We start from the raw sequence: 17065 nt of genomic DNA, 5'->3' as shown, positions 1-17065 counted from the left end.
GATTGTGAGTATTTAAAGTATGGGGGGTACTTTAGGAATATTTTCGACACAAAAGCATACGTTGAGGTCTTGGCATAATGGCTGAACTAGAGTCGGATTGTTCTGTGTGGTGTTAGTAATTAAGAATTGAGTTTAAATTTGCTTGCGGGCAAGCAAAGCCTAAGTGTGGGGTATTTTGATATTGCCATATTTATACTTATTTTTAGGCAATATTTAAGTACATTTTTATTAATAAAGTGGTAATATGTTTAGAATAATGATACTTATGACTTTAAATTGTTATTTTCAGTCAATATAAAGGATTTTCGAAGAGAGGGACCAAAAATGCCAAAATGTGGAACATGGGAGGCTTGAAAGACAAGAAAATAATAAATTCATGATAGACGTGGCGATGAAGCCCACGACGTGGCACGGGTGTTCCAGAAGATAAACATCGCGACGTGGAAGATTTCCTTGAAGAATACGGATTGCTTGAAGCCCACGACGTGGCACACCTGGCCACGACGTGGCGCGGGTTTTTGAGAATTATATAAGTCCTCCTGATTATTACGAAGGGGGGAAGCTTTTGGCAGAAGAAAGGAATTCCAGAAGACGATTTGGAACGAAAGAAAGGTTCTGGAAGAAGGTTTTCAACACTAAAAGAAGTAAAGGTTTATATTTTAGTTAAATAAGAACATGTCTTTCATTAGTTTTAGCTGTTTTGGTTTAGTTGCTATGATGAGCAGCTGAATCTAGCTACTCTTGTTTAGCTAGATGAAGCTTTGAACTTATGAATAGTTATATGCTATTGGATTAAGCTTAGTTGGTAAAAATTGATTGTGTTTGATTTGTATAACCTAGCATGCTATTATTTGTTTATCTAATTGCTTGATTGCATGTTCTGTGTAGCTTAGTGACCATTAAACTGCATGAACCTGTTTACCTAATGATTTGGTGAACATTGCATTGTTAGAGACGGGATTTACCAATCTTAGTTAGTAATTAGAATAAATAAAGCCTAGTTGTGCTAGAGAACGTGTATTGTGACCATAATTGCGTTTATACAACAAATCTTACATAGCATATTTACATTCATAATTAGTTATGCGTTTAATTATGTGTGAACATACATGGTTGACATGAATTAGTTAATTATTGGTAAGATAGAATTGGATTACTATTACAACTAAAAACCAACTTAATAATCCGTAATCATTAGCTAGCCATAAGGGAGAAGTGGATTCAAACTAAACAAGAGTGTGTTTTTATTTATTGAATTTGATTTAAGTTCATCTGATCTTGTAAAATAAAATAAAAACCCTTTTAAACTTTTTAATAAATTAGGTTAATTTAATAGTAAGTAAATTAATTAGAACACCGTTCCCTGTGATCGACACCCGACTTACCCAAGCTATACTGTAATCTGACTAGGTACACTGCCTATAAGTGCAAAGTTAGTTAAGTTTGTTAGGTTATAAATATTAAAATTAGTGAGTACTTTTGTGCACATCAAGTTTTTGGCGCCGTTGTCGGGGAACGGCTTAGTTTTTAGCTTATTTATTTGCATTAAATTGATCGATCCTTCTTGTGGAGTAAAAACCCACAAAAAGTTAATTTTTCAGCAAAATAATTTTTTATGTTATTCCCAGAGTCCACGACGTGGCACTACTTTGGCCACGACGTGGACAGTAAAAAAAACTAGATTTTTTTTTTTGTTTTAAGATTAGTTTTTCTTATTTTAGTTCAGTTTTACGTTTTAAGTTTAGCAAATTGTAGGAGTTCATGACCAGAAGCTCAAACACACACTTGGTGCCACCACTTGAAGACCCCGAGTCTGCACTTCACAAGAAAAAGACGCCCTTGAAAGAACTAAGTCAGCTTTTTCTAGGAAGTCGGGAAAAAAGACAGGAGAGTCAAGTTCATCAGCGAAGCACAAGAGCAATCTTGAGCATTTGGATCATACACCCGTCCAGACCGAGTCCGAAAGCGATACCGAGCCAGAATTTGAAAAACATACAAGCGAACCCGAGAACGAGCCAAGGAACGAGATGGCAGTGATTGAGGAAATGTCCATGGGAGCTTACAAGAAGCAGATATGAGAAGATGTGGGTCCCGGTTTAGTCCAACCCGCAATACCTGCCACTGCCACATTCGAGCTGAAGGGACACATATTGACCGCACTGAAGGACATCCCATTTTTCAGGAAAGATCATGAGGATGCTTTTAAGCATCTAGATGAAGTCAACGACATTGCGGATTACTTCAATGTCCCTAATGTCAGCAGAAACACAGTCTTGCTTAGGATGCTTCCCATCACTTTCAAAGGAGCTGCTAAGGAGTGGTTGAAAGCACTTCCACCGTGTACAATCACCACTTGGGCTCAAATGCGTGAGCAATTCCTGGACCAGTTCTGCCCGCCATCCAAGATAGCTAAACTCAAGAAGGCAATAGCCAACTTTGAGCAACAGCCGGGGGAATCACTATACGAAGCATGGGAGCGGTACAAGGGCTTGCTCAGAAATTGCCCTCAACATGACCTAAATGTGCAGCAAGAGATGTCAATCTTTTATGATGGGGTCAATGTGATGACAAGACAACTCCTTGATTCTCAAGGACCGTTGACAAAGAAAAATCCAAGGGAGGTCAAGGAGCTAATTGAAGAATTTGCGAAACACTCTCGCGAATACCACAACCCAAGGCAAGATGGAATGAAAGGCGGTGGAGGGGCCCAAACTGAAGAAATTGAAGCTGTCATGGCCATGCTGAATAACATGGATCGCAGGATAACATAAATGGACCAGTCGATACATTCCATAAGAGTGGGGTGCGAGAGATGCAGTGGTCCACACTTGACCAAGGACTTCAATATAGATAAGTTTGGGAATAGAAGGGCTCAAGTGTGCTACTCTAGTGGGGATAAGTTTGATGAGGACTGGAGGAAAGCGAAGAAGGAGTGGCTGCCATATGAAGAGTATAAGAAGCAAAAAGAAGAGAAATATAGGCAGACAGGTCGAGGCCTTTATCAAAAGGAGCAGCCACCGGCCGAGAAGAAACCCGACCTAGAGACCATTTTAATGAAGTTTATGGAGGCTTCAGAAAAGAGACACGATGCCACTGATTCCGCCATCATGGAACAACAAACTTTGATAAAGAACCAGCAAGCCTCCATCCATAACCTTGAAGTACAATTTGGTCAACTAGCCACTCTAGTTCATGAAAAATTATCCCCGAAGAATCCCAAAGTAAAGACCCAATCTCACGTAATGGCCATCGACACTGAAGAAGATGCAATATCTGAGTTCCTGGAGGCATTGGAAGAAGAACCGCAGCAGCCCAAGAAATCAAGGATCGAAAATGGAGAAAGTGCTGAACCAGGCTCGCCATGACGTGGCGCATGTCTGATCAAAAAACTTTTGATCCCGTTCCAGCTTATCAGCCACCTTTGCCATTTCCCAACCGAGCTGCACTTAGTCTACTGGAGAAGGAGCATTTAGAGTATGTAAAGCATGTGAAGGGGATCCCAATTAATACCCCCTTTGTCGAGTCCTTATCCAAAGCTCCCGAGAACCAGAAATTACTGCAAGACTTGATAGATACTCGAAGGCAATTAAAGAAGCAGTCTACAGTGATTCTAAGTGAACAAACTTCAAAAGCTGTGTTGGGAGAAACACCAGAAATGATGGGGGATCCTGGACGCGTCACTCTTCCATGTGAGTTTGGGAATAAAATGAAGGTCAATGCTTTAGCCGATTTTGGGGCTAGCATTAATCTAATGCCTTTTTCATTTTATCAAAAATTGGAGATTAAGAAGATGAAGGCTACAAAAATGAAGATTCATATGGCGAATCGTTCGGTGACACAACCCCGTGGCATCGTGGAGGATATTTTGGTAAAAGTTGGAAAATTTGTTTTTCCAATAGACTTTGTAGTCTTAGACATGAAAGAAGATCCGGATGTTCCAATAATCCTTGGCCGGCCATTGCTTAACACTGCTGGAGCCCTTGTTGATATCCACGAGTCTAAGCTCACTTTGAGGGTTGGAGATGAACAAGAAGTCTTTGGGATAAAAGATGACTTTCAAGAAGATAAAGAAGAGGTGTTCACAATTAATGAAGAGAATGAACTAGAAGAACTGGAAAAACTATTGGAAAAAGAGATAAAGGCAGTTCATCAAGTCAAGAGGACAAAACCGAGGCCATCTGTTCCGTATTTGATTGAAGTCATAGCTTACAAGAGCCCACCTTCTTGGGTGAGCAAAGAGGACGAGGAAATGACAAGTGAGGAAGAGGAGGTCACTTCAAGAGTAATAAAGCCAGTGGTAAAAGAGGAGGAGAATGCTATGGAATGCAAGGAACAAACGAAGGGCACAAAACGCAAGCTTGAAGAAGATGGAAAAGCTAAAAAGGAAAATTCAAAGAAGGCGTATAAAAGGAGAGTTCAAGCTTACAAACGGCGATTCAAGGAACAAAAGATCCTAGTGTTAGACTCTTCCGAAGATTAAACGTAGAAGGCACGGAGTCCAGCTCAAGACTCCAAGAAAAAAAAGAAGCGCTTCTCGGGAGGCAACCCGAGCTTGGTTTGCATTTTCTTTTCTTTTAAATTTTTTTTAGCTTTTAATTAAGAAAGACATCAATTCATCATCTAAAAACTTATAATTAGTAAAGAATTACCTATGGAGAACTTTAAATAATGAATGATATGCAAAGTAATTAGTTAATATGTTAGAGTTTATTAAAATTTTACATTTGGCAGTTCCACGACGTGGGCATAGCCAGCCACGTCGTGGGTCGAAATGGAAATACGGGACTATAAAACAGATTTAAGGTCCACGGCGTGGGCATAGCCAGCCACGTCGTGGCCTTTAAAAATCAGGGGGGACCATTTCTTTAAAACCCTTTGACCGATAATTCTCAATTATATTGGAAGCTGCCGCAAGAACGGGAACAACAAAACCCCACAACCAATTTCTTAATCTACATCCACTTTCCTTGCAAGATCTTGCCAATTAATCTACTTGGTATGTGTTTTACTCATTATTTTGTAGTTAGTTCTTCCAATTTCAAGTTTTCATGGTTAGGGTTTGTATGATTCACGAAATTGGTTGAATCTAGTGGTTGATTTTAGATTGCATGTCATTTAGATGTCCATAGGAACAAACCCCAAGCACTAATTTTGGTAGAAATTGCTTATAAAATGACCGATCCAAAATCTGTTTGCGATGCGGCCCACGACGTGGCATAGCCTGGCCACGTCGTGACTTCTGGCAGACCCATTTAATATGTTTTAATGCTTTGGATGTTTGCTGCTTTGGTTTGCTTTTGTATGCAAAAATGGGACCACGACGAGCTGTTCCACAGGAGGAAAACCCGATAGATGTAGCAAGCATACATCCCTTATACCAGTTTCCTCAAAACATTCCCCGACCGTTGCTAACTACGTATGAGAATCGGCTTGGATGGATGTATAACAGGGAGTTTGCAATAGCCCCAATTATCGATTGGGGATGGCTTGGTGGAGTGGGAATGGTAGCTGAGTTAGTCAAAGACTTATGTTGGAGATCAATTTTCGTTCACTTGTCACGGGTGGAGGAATTTATTTGCCATTCAAGAACCCATGTATCGGGAATTATCGGTGGAGTTTTTCTCTACCATATGCTTCGAGGAACGCACCCTTGATTTAACCTACAACGGGGCACTCGTGTTTCGTTTGGGTGGTGTATATCGAGAGTGTAGTCTTCGGGAATTTGCTTGGCGTATGGGGCTCTATACAGAAGTGGAGACGCAATCTCCGTTTTTCATTCCGTTCTTGCTTGGATGTGTTTGAGATTTTGCTCCCGGTAATTTGGATGTGCAGTTCTGGCGGGGCATTTCTAACCATGAGTACAACACTCGTGACTCGAGTGAGTCACAAATTCGGAATCCTGTTTTCCGATTTTTGCACCGCCTTATCACTTTTTCAATAAATCACAAGCATCATGGTGATAAAGTCCCCATTCAGAATCTATTTTACTTATGGACTCTTATTACCCCGGGAGTTTGTTGTGATTTACCTTATATGTTGGCGAGGTTCATGGGGAAGAAAGCGGCCAATTCTAGGCCTAGGAGCCCGATTACTAGGGGGCATTTGGTTACTCGCCTGGCTAGGTCATATCATATTTTGACCCATGACTTTGTGAGGAATCTTACTCGATTCCTGGACACAGACTTGACCATTCAAGTCTTGGGTGTTATGCGAGCGGTGGTGAATATCGGGGGTCGTTTTGTTATACCGCCGATAGATGACGAGCAGGAGGAGGTGCAACCAGGACAGCAACCACCAGCCAGACCGCGACGTCGGAATGTGCGGGCTAGAGGTGAAGTCAAGAGATAACGTGCTGCTACGCAGTATGTGCAGGGAGTGCCCACCGACCTTTTTCTGAGTCGGGTGGGAACGTATTTGGATAATCTATGGGGGCATGCTATTTACCATACCCAGCTTACTGAGGGTATTTATTCGCATTTGGGTGTGACCCGACCACCTTCTATGCCACCACAGTATCCCTATTTTCCGACATGGGAGGAGCTATGGCGTCCGCAGGATGACGGGGCAGGTCCAAGTGGAGCACAAGATCAAGATGATGATTGATTTTATTTTCTCTTTTGCTTTGTTTTTTTGAGTAGTTTTTTTTATGTTGAATTTGGTGTGTGATGTAAAACATTCTTAAACTATGATGTTATTTTTTTCTTTTGGGTTGATCCATTTTCAGATTAGCATTGGAATTCTAAGGAGCATAAAAGGTTAACTTTCGATTCGTGTTTGTCAAAGGAGCTTAAAGTCGTGAGTCGGAACCCACAATTCAAGATAAGTGTGGGGTATATTAGGAGAGAAGTTATAGTTGGGAAATACATTTGCATAGAAGCGTCTGAAACCAGTTAGCCATTGGTCAAAGTTGCTAGAGTAAATAAAACAAATAAGCCATTTTCTGTTGATGCCCAGTTTCCACGACGTGGAGTCCTTACCGCCACGTCGTGGCGCTATTACAGTTAAAGAAATTCAGCATTTTGGTGTTCGCGGTTTCAACCCATATCACGATGTGGCCAGTCACCTGCCACGACGTGACCCAGTTTATCATTAGCCACATTTTTTTCTTACAAATACCCACTTTGAAGAATTGAAGTTTCGAGTCATGTTCGTGGTTTATTTACGTATTCAACCAGTTCTACACCAAGTTTCTATTTTTGGAAGTCCAATTGCACGTTTTCCACACTTTTGGAGATGCTCACGCCAGTATCCCAGGGGAGTCTGTTCCTTTTTCTCCCTTTTCTTTAATTTTGATTTATTTTTATGAATACAATGAGGGCATTGTATGAAATAAGTGTGGGGTAGGGGTAGAAAAGTAAGTTGCTAGAAAATCATAGAATTTGATAGTCAAAATTGAAATTTTGAAAATTTTGAAAATTTTGAATAATTGAATCTAGTAATAATAAGTTGAGCTATAATTGCTAGTATTATGTGGGATGATCCGATGAAAGTTCAAATGTTTAGTTGAGCCGATATACGTTATAGTGCATTTGTGGCCTCCCTTATTTTAGTGAAATCATGGAACAAAAACATAACCCCACTTGGTTTGAGGGATGCAATATGTTTAGCAGCCTAAACCTGAAATGTATCCAGGAAAATTATTATCATTAATCGATAAAGGTTGAGGTTGAGCGCCTCTGCTTAAGCATGTAGGTTTTGAGTGAAAAGAAAAAAAAAGTGAGGTATATGTAAAGAAAAAAAGAAAAGAGAGAATTACGAGAAAAGTGTGAAGAATTTTGGAGCAAATAAAGTGAAGATCAAAAGATCAAAATTCCAAGAAATTCAAAAGGCCGAAGATACCAAGAAATCAAATCAAATAAGGTGGTGAATTCAAAAGAAATCAAAGATCAAATTATCAAGGAAGTGAAGAATTCCAAAAGAGCTCCATAGTGGTATCGAAAACTTGTAATTCTAGATTATGTATGCTTAGGTTGCTCAACTAAAAATACCTTGAGGATAAGGAGGTTTTCTGAGGATGGATTCGGAGGGTTGCATAAAATGAGCATTGTTCGGAAAAAGTGGGCGAGTGTTTATGAAGATTGTGAGTATTTAAAGTATGGGGGTACTTTAGGAATATTTTCAACAAAAGCATGCGTTGAGGTCTTGGCATAATGGCTGAACTAGAGTCGGATTGTTCTGTGTGGTGTTAGTAATTAAGAATTGAGTTTAAATTTGCTTGCGGGCAAGCAAAGCCTAAGTGTGGGGTATTTTGATATTGCCATATTTATACTTATTTTTAGGCAATATTTAAGTACATTTTTATTAATAAAGTGGTAACATGTTTAGAATAATGATACTTATGACTTTAAATTGTTATTTTCAGTCAATATAAAGGATTTTCGAAGAGAGGGACCAAAAATGCCAAAATGTGGAACATGGGAGGCTTGAAAGACAAGAAAATAATAAATTCATGATAGACGTGGTGATGAAGTCCACGACGTGGCACGGGTGTTCCAGAAGATAAACATCGCGACGTGGAAGATTTCCTTGAAGAATACGGATTGCTTGAAGCCCACGACGTGGCACACCTGGCCACGACGTGGCGCGGGTTTTTGAGAATTATATAAGTCCTCCTGATTATTACGAAGGGGGGAAGCTTTTGGCAGAAGAAAGGAATTCCAGAAGACGATTTGGAACGAAAGAAAGGTTCTGGAAGAAGGTTTTCAACATCAAAAGAAGTAAAGGCTTATATTTTAGTTAAATAAGAACATCTCTTGCATTAGTTTTAGCTGTTTTGGTTTAGTTGCTATGATGAGCAGCTGAATCTAGCTACTCTTGTTTAGCTAGATGAAGCTTTGAACTTATGAATAGTTATATGCTATTGGATTAAGTTTAGTTGGTAAAAATTGCTTGTGTTTGATTTGTATAACCTAGCATGCTATTATTTGTTTATCTAATTGCTTGATTGCATGTTCTGTGTAGCTTAGTGACCGTTAAACTGCATGAACATGTTTACCTAATGATTTAGTGAACATTGAATTGTTAGAGCTGGGATTGACCAATCTTAGTTAGTAATTAGAATAAATAAAGCCTAGCTGTGCTAGAGAACGTGTATTGTGACCATAATTGCGTTTATACAACAAATCTTAAATAGCATATTTACATTCATAATTAGTTCTGTGTTTAATTATGTGTGAACATACATGGTTGACATGAATTAGTTAATTATTGGTAAGATAGAACTAAATTACTAATACAACTAAAAACCAACTTAATAATCCGTAATCACTAGCTAGCCATAAGGGAGAAGTGGATTCAAACTAAACAAGAGTGTGTTTTTATTTATTGAATTTGATTTAAGTTCATATGATCTTGTAAAATCAGATAAAAAACCTTTTAAACTTGTTAATAAATTAGGTTAATTTAATAGTAAGTAAATTAATTAGAACACCGTTCCCTGTGATCGACACCCGACTTACCCAAGCTATACTGTAATCTGACTAGGTACACTGCCTATAAGTGCATAGTTAGTTAAGTTTGTTAGGTTATAAAAATTAAAATTAGTGAGTACTTTTGTGCACATCAGTGGTGGTCTTCGATCTCAAGATTTGTAGGCACTATCTGTACGGAGTCCATTGTACGATATACACGAATCACAAGAGTTTGAGGCACATCATGGACCAGCCAAACCTGAACATGAGGTAGCGCAAGTCTTCTACGCCAGCCAGATGTATGAGGATAGCGGTGGATTCCCCACTAGTGGGTTTGGTGAGAGATGCTCAGATCGAGGGTATGAAACCAGAGAAATGGATGTTGGAAAGGATCAAGGGAGAAAGCGTCGGGTTTGTTCAGGATAGCCGCGGGCTATTGACCCGATATGGTCGGGTTTGGGTTCCGATGACTAGAGGAGTTAGGCAGACAGTGATGGAGGAGGCTCATAAGTCTCGTTTTTCTATTCACCTGGGGGCCACCAAGATGTACCGTGATATGAGTTCGAGTTATTGGTGGCCTGTATGAAGCGAGATATCGCTTGGTACGTTGAGAGGTGCTTGACCTGTAGGATGGTCAAGGCCTAGCACCAGTAGCCGCATGGTAAGCTATAGCCTCTGGAGATTCCCATGTGGAAATGGGAACGGATCACGATGGATTTCATCACGAAGTTGCCAAGGACGACAAAGGGATTCAACGCTATATGGGTCATCATGGATCGATTGACCAAGAGTGCTCAATTCCTAGCCATATGGGAGAGTTTGTCGGCAGAAAAGTTGGCCGACCTCTATGTCCGCGAGATTGTCTCTCGCCAGGGAGTCCCGGTTTCCATTGTTTCGGATCGGGATGTCAGTTCTACTTCATGATTTTGGCAAAAGTTCCACGAGGAACTGGGTACGAGACTGCATTTCAGTACGGCGTTCCATCCACAGACTAATGGGCAGAGTGAGCAGACCATCCAGACCCTCGAGGATATGTTGAGGGCATGTGTCATTGATTTCGGTGGGAGTTGAGATTCCCACCTACCGCTTGTGGAGTTCGCCTACAATAACATCTACCATTCCAGTATTGGCGCCCTGCCTTTCGAGTTATTGTATGGGGGGAAGTGTAGGACCCCAGTCTGTTGGGGGGATGTTGGGCATAGGGTGATGGGTCGGACAGAGGTAGTTCTGCAAACTACCGAGATGATACAATAGATTAGATAGCGACTGCAGACCGCTCAGAGCCGGCAGAAAAGTTATGCGGACCGGCGCCGATCTGAGCTGGAATTTCTGGAGGGTGACATGGTTCTCCTGAAGGTCTCACCCTGGAAGGGTGTGATCCGTTTCAAGAAGATGGGAAAGTTGGGTCGCCACTATATTTGGCCGTTCAGGATTAGAGCTCACGGAAGAGCTTAACCGGATCCACAAAACATTTCATGTTTCGCAATTGCGAAAGTGCGTTATGGCCCAGGAGCAGTAGTGTCGTTGGATGACATTAAGGTTGACGGGCACTTGAACTATGTGGAAAGGCTTGTGGAAATTTTGGAAAGGAAGAAGAAGATTCTGCGGAACAAGGAAATACTTTTGGTAAAGGTATAATGGGAACATCGAAAGGGATCCAAGTAGACGTGCGAGCCGGAAGCGGAGATGTGCGAGCATTTTCCGACATTGTTTATCCCAACGGATTTCGAGGATGAAGTCTAGTTCAAGTGGGGGAGAGCTATAATGCCCCAACTCTCAGGTAATACTTTAAATAAAATATGTTGGGTTTTGGCCCTACTCGACGAGTTGGTTGCCCTACTCGTCGAGTAGCAGCGGGTTGGATCGCGAATTAAGTGACCTACTCGGCGAGTCCTTTGTGGGACTCGGCGAGTAGGAGATGGAAAGTGAAACCCTAATTCCCGGGGTTTGCACCCCTATTTAAAGAAGCTCAAGCCTCTTTCAGTTCCTTTGCAGCCCCCTTTGCATCTCTAACTCGTGTGTGTGTGTGTGTGTGTGCCCTTGTGTGTTGAAGCTTTGAGAGAAGAATTTTGGTGTAAGAGTTTGGGGAATCAAGTGATTGAGGCAAGGAGCTGGGAAGAGATCTGAATTCTACTTCTGTGGACATCTCTTGGGAAGGTATTTAACCATTACCCTCAGTTATTTCAGTTTAGACCTCATCCTTGAATGAGTTTCAGGTTTTTAAAAAGGGCATCAAGTTGGTATAGCAATCTAAGGGCTAGATCTGAAGTTGTAAATTCAGATCTGGACCCTCTTTGGATTATTCAAGCATAAAGTTCCAGCTTTAGTCGAGTTTAAGGTCCGCTTGGTCCATGAACACCCATTAAAAGTTTGGTTTTGCCATTTAGAGCTTGTAAAGAATTGCATTCATGTAAAGTTTGCAACTTTATGTGATAAGCAAGCTTAAGGAAGTTAGATCTACAATTTGGGACCTTGCCATGGCTTAAAGACTTCTGCATGTTAAAATGACTGAAGGGACTCGGCGTGTCGCAAAGCCGACTCGGTGAGTCATATGAAGATGTCCATTAAACCCGACGAGTTGGATGAACAACTCGACGAGTCAGATGAAGGAAGTCGTGAACTCGACGCGTTGGTTGAACAACTCGGCGAGTTAGATAAAGATGGTCATGAAACTCGACGAGTTGAAGAACAACTCGGCGAGTCGTATGAGTTTTGGCCAAGGATTTGTTTGTGTGTATACCCGTCGAGTTGCAAGGAGGAAACTCGACAGGTGGCCTTAAGATTTGATCGGGATTCGAAGGAACTCGGCGAGTTGGAATGTGCTTCAAGGACTCGACGAGCAGTCGAGTGTACTCGGCGAGTTGAGGTCAACATGGACTGTTGACCTTGACCAAGGACTTTGACCTTGATCAGGAACTGACTAGTGAGTTATGGAGTGCCTTATAAGGCTAAGGACTTACGAGTATGTTGTGCTATTGTTATAGGTGCTGGAGCCTTTGACAAGTGATCCAATAGTTGGATTTACCTTCCAAGTCGACATCTATGAGGTGACGTATCCCCACTATATCGATAGGGTCTACGGCACCAAGGCCGGCCCTTTAGTTGTTATTGTTATGGTATGCTACACGTGGTATGATCTGTTTGATCGGAATCAGGGTAGACAATATGTTATGCTTTTTTGATCCGTGGGGATTGGTATGTTAGTGGCCTGCTAGGTCAGAGCTATAGTTACGAGAGAATTCTATGATTGATGATCAGTGAGATAGATATGCTTGATGTTTGTATATGCCAATATAAGATAGTATGCGCACATGGTTATTTGTTTGTTGGTCGGGTTTAGGCGGTCCTACTTTGTGCTGAAGGCCAACATACCCTATGAGTGGTTTGGGGAGACAGTAGGCCCACGGGGCGGACCAGTCATGTCGAAGGCTCGGGATAGATTCAGATAGACTGTAGGCCCAGTAGGGCGGACCAGTCAGGCCAAGGCCCAATATGCATGTTGATTGATTGATTGTTATTGATATGGTTTCTGTCTGTACGGTATTGGTATTTTGGGGGTAGCTCACTAAGCCCTCGGGCTTATAGTTTTCAGTTTATTGTTTCAGGTACTTCAGGTGATCGTGACCGTACCGCTCCTCATCCTTATGATCTGTTTTGGGACACTCTGACGATAAATGATTTGGAAATGTTTTGTAAAAACAATTACTATTGGTTTCTTTTGTTAATGTTAAAAGTTTAAATTTGGCATGAATTTTATGGATGTTACAAGTATGCCAGCGTGGGAATGTATAGGACGATTAATGTGGTATAGATGCTTAGTGATGCGATCAAGGGTTTATTTTCCTAGGTTATAGGAAATTCATGTACGGGATTGACGATTCAGTGTTTGCATATACATTTTCTTGAAATCTATAAGTTATAGTGGTTATCATTTGGAATTTTAGAGGTCTTTAGCTGAATCCAGGATTCTCTTAGGATTTGATTGGTCCTTATCTAAAAGACCATGTTGCATGTGTTATTCATTCCAAGGTCAGGGATGGTTTTACCTTGCTGAGCTAATTGATTAATGGTTTGGTTTCAACACCAGTGGGTGGTAGTTAGAACACTAAGTGGGGGAGAAATGGGTATTCTTCTTGGAAGATCATCAATCTATTCGAGCTCATGGTATTGAGAGGATGGTTTATATGGTCTGTAGTGAAAGTATGTAGGATCTCGGTTTAGGATTTGGTCAAGGCATGGGAATAGTAGGTGGCGATCGGATGTATCTATTTAGGAGACACATGAGTTGTCCTTTAGCAGAAAGTGGTTGCTCAAGGGCTCGTTGCAGCTATTGGTTTCCTTTAGGGGTGCCAGTGAATAGATGAGGAGTCGTTGGGATCACTCAAGTTGAGTATCAATTGTTAAGGAATCAGCCAGCTCGTTGAATGGACTTCTAATTATAGTCTAGCTTGGTCAGAGGTCGATCAAGGAATTAGTTTCAGAATTGGGTACATTTAGCTCCACCCAGGTTTTTTTCATTAGATCTAATTTCGATTCGTCCTCGATCATTGGTCGTTTTGTTCATCATTCAGCATAGATTCTTCGAAAGTTTCAAGTGGTGAGAGTTGAAGTTCAAGAAATATGTAAACATATAATCAAGTTCAGTATGTTTTATGTTCCTTTGGCCTCTGGGTATGTTTACCCTTAATGGTGGTATTGAATTTTGGTTTATAGCAAGCTCAGGTTTTTGGTAGCATTCAGGAAGCCTTCGTGAGCTAAATGTGTATTGGTGGACTGTGTTTACTTTCAATCGAAGTGTGAGGTCTTGTTCCGATAGTTCTTGGGGATGTCTTCTAGTAATGATTGAGATTTGTTGTTTCAATGAGGTCTCCAGTATTTTTTCCCTGTTTGGTGGAGGTTATGGGTTTTGTAAAGACGTGCATTGTGGTAAATTCATGATTTGTTGTCGAGTGGGGTGTTTATGGGTTGTGGGCCCACTAATCATGGATGCTCATTTCTCTTGCTTGTGTTACCCTTAGTATTTGCACGCTGATGGAAGTTGGGAAACTCTCAAATCAGTTGGTTTAGATAAAGGGAACAGTTAGCGGTTGTAAGGAGTATCATCCTAGAATCAGAAAGTCTCTGCGGAATGTATGCATTATAAATCTCTTTGGTTCGCAAGCTGTTATTATGGTTTTAGTTATCAAGGTTGGAAATTGGTTATGAAGTTTCAAATCATAAAGTTCTTTGAGAATATTTTGAGTGGTTGCCAGGTGGGGGTACGCCTGAGCTGATAGGCGTAGTGGTTGCTAATGGCATGACATGGAGTCATTGGTTTATTTAAGGTTTTGGTACATCTTATGGAATTGGATTGGATAAAGATCGTGATCGATATGTTTTGAGTATCCTTTCTGCACGTCAAGGACTAGAAGAAGGTTAGTGAATGGATGTCGTGAATCAAAAGATTTCAGGTGAAATGCAAGTGGAAATCCTTGGATCTCAGGATTTCAGTTATGCAGTAAGTTGGATTTAGGTCGAGACTTGCGTTGGAAGTTGAGGGTGTTGAAAAATGTTTTTGTATGTAACCTTGTATGTGACCATCACTAAAATACGACGAACTATTTTTGTATTATCTAACAAATATTATCAGTTATTTCAGGTTGCATCAATGCGTGATCAAAACGGAAAATACGAAAACGTGCGAAAGACGGAAAACGCATAAACAAGAAAATTTAGATGTGCTCCTGAACACTTCAACAATATATATATATATATATATATATATATATATATATATATATTATATGTATATATGTATTATATATATATATATATATATGTTGTGTTGAATAGTCAAAACAAAGGAAAAGTCAACAAAGCATGGAAATGAGAAGCTAAATGAAGACCCATGTTTTTGCCTCCTACTCTACTACAACTTGCAGCCCCTTTACATCATATACCAACTAAAAAACTCAAGTGCATGAAGATATTTGTTTCAACATATATGTATATGTGAGTTATGTATGTGTAAAAGGGTGTGTTCATTTTGTTAACTTCTAACACTTCCTACAAACACTCCCAAGAACATCACCAATCTTCATCTTCTTCAAGAACAAAGAAAAATCGCTGGAGAAAGTGAAGAATATCAAGATCAACAACAACCAAAAATGAAGAACATCATCAACCATCTTCATCTTCTTCATTCAAACTCAAGGTGTTCATCTTCAACCCATCAAACATCATCATCTTCATAGCCTTTCACCACCATCACTACCTTATATCAACCTCCAAACAACCTCAAAATACTCTCCAAACACCCTCCAAATACCCTCCTTAAACCTCCTCAAAAAACCCTTTCAAATCACCACAACCATCACCACCTTGCTGTTTTCACGACATCAGAATCTTCAAGTCAGAAACGAAGAAAACTAGGCTTAGTAAAAGCACAAAAAGACTAGAGAGATTTTCACAAAAAATTCTTTAGAACCTTACCTACATCTAGGAATTTTTGTGGACGATTTTGACCAAGGGAAACCCCAAAAATACGCGAGAGAGAATCGGCTATCTAGAGAGATTTCTGTTTTCGAGTTCAGAATCTTCATGTTAGAAAACAAAAAACCGAGCACAACACAGCCAAAATACTACTAAGGAGATTTCCACCATCAATTTTTCAGAACCTTACCTACATCTAGAAAGTTTCGTGGATGATTTTAACCACTGGAAACCCCAAAGAGACGCGAGAGAGGATTGGCTATCCAGAGTGATTTACTCCGAAAATGTACATTCATCACCACCCAAAGCTCTTTCAACATCACCATCTTTGCTACCTTACACCACCAAAACTACAACATTATTACACTTCCTACCACCCTCCAAATACCCACTCCAACCTCATCAAATCTCCTCAAAACACCCAATACCCGTATACAAATACATGACTCTGTACTTTACACTGTTTTGTAAACAACTCATTTTACATGAAAATGAACTTTTTACTGCTTATCAAATACTGGATTGATCTTTGAACAAATATCAACCAGTTGTTCCAAGAGTCCCAAAATCGATCAGTCATTTCAAGAACAAATATCGACCAGTCGTTCCAAGAATCCCAATATCGACCAGTCCTTCCTAGAGAACAAATATCGACCAGTCGTTCCACGAGTCCAGTTCAGTCAATTTATTGACGAACCTACTTGATATATATTTATACACTTATATATTTTATTATAGTTTTATGTCATTTAAATACAGTCATTTATATTATATATAGCTTTACGTCATTTAAATACAGTCATTTATATTATTATAGGTTTTAGTCATTTATAGCTTTCATATTTATACTTATTCCGCAATTATTATTCTTTATATATATTTACATCTTATATATTAAACTTATATATCTATCACACAGTGACTGGTAACCGAGCCTTTTGTTGTAGTGATCAGATTTTTATATTTCCAACAATCGGTATCTGAGCTGATATAAAAGAATATTTTCCAACAATTGGTATCAGAGCTTGTGTGATTTACCTTGAAATTTTTGTCGAAAAACTTTTGGTTATAGCGTTTATAAACCTTCCATAAGCTTTTCTTGAAAAATTTCATTTTAATATCACTTGTTCAAAATCCTTTCAAAAAAATTTTAAAAAATGTCTTTGGCAAATTACTCCGACATG

The 17065-nt window shown here is 40.0% G+C and overlaps 1 non-coding gene across 1 annotated transcript; it reads right to left on the bottom strand.

The window, feature by feature from the left end:
• Nucleotides 1–2411: 2411 nt before the first annotated feature.
• On the bottom strand, nucleotides 2412–2518 carry LOC145071896 (small nucleolar RNA R71). Its single transcript, XR_013690858.1, has one exon. It is a non-coding gene; the product is annotated as a small nucleolar RNA R71 (small nucleolar RNA).
• Nucleotides 2519–17065: the final 14547 nt, after the last annotated feature.

This window comes from Lactuca serriola, chromosome 8 (assembly GCF_051521515.1).
Source record: "Lactuca serriola cultivar US96UC23 chromosome 8, Lser_US96UC23_V15, whole genome shotgun sequence".
NCBI classification, from domain to species: Eukaryota; Viridiplantae; Streptophyta; class Magnoliopsida; order Asterales; family Asteraceae; genus Lactuca; species Lactuca serriola.
The sequence above is the reverse complement of the archived record's forward strand: the minus strand, read 5'-3'. Positions and strand labels throughout refer to the sequence as shown.